Here is a 7607-nt window from a genome sequence, read left to right on the forward strand (position 1 = left end):
CCCTCACTTCTCTCTTACATGACAATTATTTTGATCAAAGTAAAAATAAATCCAAAAATGACAAAAATGCAATACAAAAATTGAAAAGTAAGTTAGGGAGTTAGAAATATTTACAAGTGGTGGTTTAGGGAGGACTCCACCAAACTCTAATTCTTGATGAGATGTCAAGGAGGCATGTTCAAGGTGTTGTTGATGTTGCTCAACACCTTGAAGAAGTAATCAAAAGCTTGTTCATTGTTATGGTAGAGGTCCTCAATAGACCGTGGTTCTTGTTGTTGATCATGATCGATGGCATGCCCAATGTAGGGATTAAAGATCCCTTCAAATTCGTCGTCCCAAAGACCACAAACTTCATTGAGTTGATCATTGAAAATCTCTTGCTTGGATGGAGACAACTCTCCCAATTTCTTTTCTTGGCCAATGAGGCCATCATCTTATTCCTTGGTTGATTTTGATGAGCCTTGCAAGCTTTCCTTGTCAAAATTCACTTGCTCTTTGAATGGAGCATCTTCAACTTTCTTCCTCCATTGGAGTTCCGATTTCTTCTTCTCATCTTTTCGGCTATAATGATCAATCATGAAACATGGCTCATGCAAACGAGGAGCTCTCATGGTCTTGTCAAGATTAAAAGTTATACTTTCATCTCCCACTTCTAGAGTGAGCTCTCCATGTTTCACATCAATCACCGCACCCGCGGTGTGTAGGAAAGGTCTTCCTAAGATGATTGGAATGTTGGAATCTTCCTCCATATCAACAATGACAAAGTCCACCGGGATGAAAAACTTCCCAATTCGCACGGGGACATCTTCCCATATCCCTAGCGGTGTCTTCGTCGATCTATCGGCCATTTGAAGAGTGATATTGGTACATTTAAGCTCTCCCATTCCCAACCTTTTACTTACCGAGTACGGCATGACACTCACATTAGCCCCTAGATCACATAAGGCTTTGTTGATCGTTGTGTCGCCAATGGTACACGGTATTGAGAAGCTTCCCGGATCCTTTAATTTTGGAGGTGAACTCCCTTGAAGTATGGCACTACTCACCTTAGTGAAGGCGATAGTCTCAAGTTTCCGGATCGACTTCTTCTTTGTGAGGATATCTTTCATGTACTTTGCATAGGCCGGAACGTGATTGATTAATTCCGTGAAAGGAATTGAGACTTCTAAGTTCTTCACAATCTCCATGAACTTCCCAAGTTGATCATCAAATTTAGGCTTGGCTTGACGACTTGGAAAAGGAAGTCTAATCACAATGGGCTCCTTTTCTTTGGCTTTGTCTTCATTTTTCTTTGAGCTTTCTTCTTTTGATGATTCCCCTTCTTTGGGACCTTGCACCACAACTTCATTCTCACTAGCTCTCACAACTTCATGCTCAACTTGCTCCTTCGGTGCTTCATACCTTGTACCACTTCTTAAGTGAATGGAACTAACCGTTTCATGTCTAGGGGGATTACTTTGTGGTGGTAATTGCCCCTTTTGTCTTTGTGAGCTCGAAGATGCTAGTTGAGTTAATTGTGTTTCCAACATCTTGGTGTGAGCTAGAATGTTGTTGATGGTGGTGTCTTTTGCTTGGCTATCTTTTTGCATTTGGGTGAAAAATTCTTGTTGATTCTTTTGCATTTGGAGGACCGCTTTTGGACATCAAAACCTTGGTCATTGTGGTGATTGTATGGATTTTGATTTTGGTAACCTTGGTTTTGATTGTAAAAGGGTCTTTGATTTTGATTTCTCATGGGTGGTGGAGTGTATGTTGTTTGAGGGTTTTGGACATTTTGGCTTTTGTATGAGAGATTTGGATGGAACTTGGTGTTTTCATTATAAAAATTTGAATAAGGGGTACCACTTTTGTAAGCTTGGAAAGCATTAACTTGTTCGGTTGTTCCCCTACACTCACTTGAGTCATGACCCAAGGTTCCATAATTCTCACATATCCCGCTTGGGATTGATGAGGATGCCGTCATGGCATTGACATGATGCTTTGATGATTTTGAGTTTTCCTCAAGTCTAGCTATAGCTTGTTCAAACTTCAAGTTGATTGTGTCAATGTGAGCACTAAGTTGAGCACCCAATTGAGTAACGGTGTCCACTTCATACTTTCCTCCTCTAGTAGCCTTGAGAGGCCTACTATATTGCGAATTATGGACCGCCATTTCCTCAATCTTGTTCCATGTTTGATTGTCATCAACTTCGGTGAACATTCCATTTGATCCCATATTGAGAATGTTCCTTGAATCTTCATATAAACCATTCCAAAATTGTTGCACTAAAAACCATTCGCTAAGTCCATGGTGAGGACATGAGCGACAAATACCTTTGAACCGCTCCCAAGCTTCATACAAAGACTCTTCATCCCTTTGCTTAAAACCCGTAATTTGAGCTCTTAGCATATTGGTCTTTTCCGGTGGGTAGAATTTTTGGTAGAAAGCTGGAGCTAGCTTCTTCCAAGAATCTATTCCAAGGGTGGCCTTATCAAGGCCCTTCAACCACCGCTTGCTGCGGTGCCGATTAACGAAAAAGGAAATAAGACCCATCTTATTTGGTCTTGAGTCACGCCCGTTTGAGAGATAGCTTCACAATAATCACAAAAGGTTTCCATATGAGAATGAGGGTCCTCACTAGGCATTCCCCCGAATTGGCTCCTCTCAACTAGTTGGATGAAGGCGGACTTGAAAATAAAGTTTCCGGTAAGATGTTGTGGGGTAGGAGTACCATTTGGTAGATCCTCCTCGGTGGGTATAGAGTTTGACGAGAATTTAGGCATTGTAGGTGGATTTTGTGTGGTATTGTTTAATGGGTTTTCTTCTCCTTCTATTGCGAAAGGATTGACAAACTCACTAGTGGGTTGAACAACTTCACCAACACCTCCCAAATTCCTCCTAACAAGTCTCCTATTATTCGTCAAGGTTCTTTCGATTTCACGGTCAAAAGGTAACAAATCTCTTTGTAACCTTCTAGACATGCAAAATATCAAACAACTAGAAAACAATTAGAACAAACCTTGAGGAGTTTTACTTCCCAAGGTGAAAAAGACACAACTAAAAACAATAAAAGAAATCTTAAATCAATTAAACACCGTCCCCAAACAACGGCGCCATTTTTGATCGGAGCCATTTCGTGTTCACAATTAAGCATATGTGGTCGTTGGTCAATGGTCGATACAAAACACAATTTATACTTCACAAACAACTCTACAATTAGTAAAGAGGCAAGTAAAGGTCGGATCCCAAGGGACGGGTATTGAAATGAAGATTCTATTGTAACTAGCGGTGTCTAGGGGTGTCACAAATTGGGTTGATGTAGAAGGTTACTAAACTAAGATAGCAATGAAAATAAACTAACAAGATAAATAAAATAAGGGTGTAAACAATTGATTAAAAGCACTAGGGTGTCATGGGTTCATAGGGGAATCATGGGATATGATCATACAAACATGTTCTCAAATTATAAGCAAGCGATTATTGTTGTGATGGATTGAGTTGGGTTATATCTTACAATCCTAGGAAAGTTTGGGTCCGGAGCCGAATCTCTTGGATTGTACAACACCTACAAGTCGACTTAATCTTCCCTACTTAACACATGCATGGTCTAACAAGACTCGAGTTGGGTTATGTCTTACAAGTCAAGTTGAAAGGATAGAAGATGATAGTAAATGCAAGGATTCATAGGCTTAGCATTTCATCAAATATAACATGTGCATGTATTAAGATCAAAACAAGCAAGCAAATAAGATATGAAAGCATATTAATTTAAGCATGAATCATTCCCCATGTTGGTTTCCCCTAATCACCCATTAAACCCTAGCTAAGAGACTACTCACTCATTATCATATTGATCATGCTAGAAAGGTTGTCAATCATACTAACATAATGAAACATGATGAATAAATGAAAGTAATTAGCAATAATTAAAAAGGGATTAAGAGATTATACCTACTAATGATTCCAATAATAAAGCAAGAATAATAGAAGTACTTGAATCCTAGATTGAGAGGTTGTCAATCTCCCAATAATAACCCAAATAATCTTCAATTACCCAAAATAAAGTAAGAACAAGAGAGAGATTAAAGAACTAAAACTTGGATTAAAACTTGATTAATATTTGATTACAATATTGAAGAGAGATTTGATTGATATTAACTACACTAATTATTGATAAGAAGAACATGCTCCTCTAATTAGACTAATGGGGTATTTATAGTGAAAATTAGGGAGGATGCATTAGGGTTAACTAAGGGCTAAACTAGTAATTACACTTTTTAAGTTGAGCAAGGAGCCTCCAAAATTATCCGAGAGAAGGGCTTCTCTTATCGATGCTTGAGGAATGAAAACGTCTTTGTCTTTGCGATCCGTGCGGATGGGAGTCGGGACGGCCGGATCTGGACTGAGGGATCCGAGCGGATTCTTGGGCAAGACGCTCGGATTGGCGAGGGGAATCCGAGCGGATTCCTTTGCGGGACGCCGGATTGGTGAGGACGGATGGATTCTCTACAATCCGTTCGGATTGTAGTTCAGCAACTTTCCTTCTTCTTTTCCTTCCCTTTTCTTCATGAATTCCTTGGGGATTTCCTTGGGGACTCAAGGATCCTTTTCTCAACAATGCTCTTCTACTATGCTATGTACAAAGGCCTTCTAGTCTTGTCTCTCCTTGATGCTTGGTCATTGAATATGATCAATTTAGCCTTGTTTTGCCATGAAAATGCAAGATTCTTACTCCTTTCCTACCAAGGGATCAAAATCTCAAAGAATATGCAAAACAAAGAACTAAAGATAAGAAATGACCCAAATAGGCACTAAAAAGCATGGAAACAATGGTAATTCGGGGGCTAAATATGCGCCAATTATGGTCGCATCAATTCATCTCATTTTTTTGGGCATAATCAATAGTCAACTTGACTTTCTCACGTGATTCATCACCTTTTTCTTCTATGTTTAATTATGTCTTAACTACATCTCGACCCGATTTGCTCCTCAATTTCCCTGTTATTCCGTTTCGCTTTCCCATTTCACCTACATATTACATTAATAAAATAATAATAATACTAATATTATATAAAAACCGACTAATTATTAAACATAACTAATACGACTTATTATTATAAATGTTAATAAAATGAGCTATTTAATTAATTAAGCACGCAAAATCGAATCGGATTAAAGTACAAATGAGGGGTAAAATGCTACCAAAATACTACTCATCAAATCTCCCCACACTTAAACTTTACTCGTCCTCGAGTAAGCTCATTAAATCAACTAAGACCTATAATGTAAAATGAGCAAATAGCAAGTGCTTTATTATAAAATCCGAATCGGGTTTAGCTACACCCGTAGCCCTTTCAACTCACAATTTGACACTTATGAGGTGAAGTGCCCTATTGCAAGGCAAGTAAGGTCTTGCTATAAAATTTTGGTTCAAATAGGCACTTAACTACCAAATTAAGCATAGAAATGAACCGATCAAAATGCACAAACTTGCCTCAACCAAGCGGGGTATTCAAAGCCGAACAAAGAGAATCTATAGTGGAGGATGTCGTCTCAGAGTCTTACCAAGGTGCCGACTCCCTAATTCTAGCTCAAGCAACCAAAATTGATAACACGGGGTGCCTAAGAAATATATTCTAGGCGGGAAAGGGGAAGTACTTCGCTATACTCCCAAGACTGACACGACACACATAAGATTCGACTCCATATCAAACCTTTGACCAAAGCAGACACGAGTCCGACTCTGACGGGTTTCACTAGACACTCTGATGTGACCATGATTAGAGCATATTTAGTCCCCGAATTAGCCTTGTTCCCATGCTTTTTAGTGCATATTTGGGTCATTTATTGTCTTTAGTCCTTTGTTTTGCATATTCTTTGAGGTTTTGTTTCCTTGGTAGGAAAGGAGTGCAAACCTTACATTTTCATTGCAAAAAAGAGCTAAATTGATTGAATTCAATGACCAAGCATCAAAGAGAAGACAAGACTAGAAGGCCTTTGTACATATTATAGTAGATGGGCAATGATGAGAAAAGATCCTTGCATCACCAAGGAAAACCTCAAGGATTTTATGAAGAAAGAGGAAGAAAAGAAGAAGGAACGTAGCTGTAAGACAATCCGAGCGGATTGTCCACAAGACGCCCGTCCAAGAGGTACAATCCGAGCGTCTTCCCCCAGTGGACGCCCGTCCAAAACACCCAGAATCCGCCCGTCTTCCCCAGCTGGACGCCCGTCCAGAATCACCACAATCCGCCCGTCCCGTGCCCTGGACGCTCGGATTGCCTGTCAGCCATTTCGTCTTCTACAAGCTTCATGGAAGGATGCGCATATTTTTCTAAGACCGGAGTCTCCCTAGAGACCGGCGATTCCTCAAGGACTTAATCGTCATTTAAGCCCTTAGTAAACCCTAATTTATGTAACTAATCCCCACTATAAATACCCCATTAGGCTAATTAGAAGGGGATGTTCTTCTTAGCAATCTCTAGTGTAGTTAATATCAATCAAATCTCTCTTTAATCTTGTAATCAACATTTAATCAAGTTTTAATACAAGTTTCATTTCCTTAATCGCTCTCTTGTTCATCCTTTGTTTTGGGTAATTGAAGATTATTTGGGTTATTATTGGGAGATTGATAACCTTCCAATCAATCATCAAGTACTTCTATTATTCTTTGCTTTATTATTGGAATCATTAGTAGGTATAATTCTCTTAATCCCTTTTTAATTATTGTTAATTATCTTCATTTATTCATCATGTTTCACTTTGTTGGTATGATTGACAACCTTGCTAGCATGTTCAACATGATAATGAGTGAGTAGTTTCCATAGCTAGGGTTAATGGGTAATTATGGGAAACCAACATGAGGGATGATTCATGCTTAAATTAATATGTTTTCATAGTTTATTTGCTTGCTTGTTGTGATCTCAACTTATGCACATGTTATGTTTGATGAAATGCGAGCCTATGAATCCTTGCATTTTTTACCCATCACCTATCTTTTCAATGAGACTTGTAAGACATAAACCAACTCAAGTCTTATTAGATCATGCATATAGTTGAGTAGGGAAGATTAAGTCAACTTGTAGGTGTTGTACAATCTAATAGATTCGGCTCCGGGACCCAAACTTTCCTAGGATTGTAAGACATAAACCAACTCGATCCATCACAACAATAATTGCTTGCTTATAATTTGAGAATATGTTTGTATGATCAATTCCCATGAATCCCCTATGACCCCATGACACCCTAGTGCCTTTTATCAATTTTTTACATCCCTTTTTAATCATCTTGCTTGTTTGCTTTCATTGCTACTTAGTTTAGTGATCTTCTACTTCAAACCCCAAATTGTGACACCCTTAGACACCACTAGTTGCAATTGAAAATCTCATCTCAATTCCCGTCCCTTGGGATCCGACCTTTACTTGCCTCTTTACTAATTATAGAGTTGTTTGTGAAGTTATAAATTATGTTTTGGTCTAGGTGCTCCTAACGACAAGTACCGAAAACTTAACCTCCAAGTGAGTCCGACCAAAAATGGCACCGTTGCCGGGGACGGTGTTAACTTGATTTAGATTTTCTTATATTGTTATTAGTTGTGTCTTTCTTTGCCTTGGGGAAGTAAAACTCC

At 38.9% G+C, this 7607-nt stretch overlaps 1 non-coding gene across 1 annotated transcript; it reads left to right on the top strand.

Annotated features, from left to right (window-relative positions):
• The first annotated feature begins 2282 nt into the window (after positions 1-2282).
• LOC141597634 (small nucleolar RNA R71) lies at positions 2283-2389 on the top strand. The gene has a single exon (XR_012522858.1). It is a non-coding gene; the product is annotated as a small nucleolar RNA R71 (small nucleolar RNA).
• Positions 2390-7607: the final 5218 nt, after the last annotated feature.

Source organism: Silene latifolia, chromosome 8, assembly GCF_048544455.1.
Source record: "Silene latifolia isolate original U9 population chromosome 8, ASM4854445v1, whole genome shotgun sequence".
NCBI lineage: Eukaryota > Viridiplantae > Streptophyta > Magnoliopsida > Caryophyllales > Caryophyllaceae > Silene > Silene latifolia.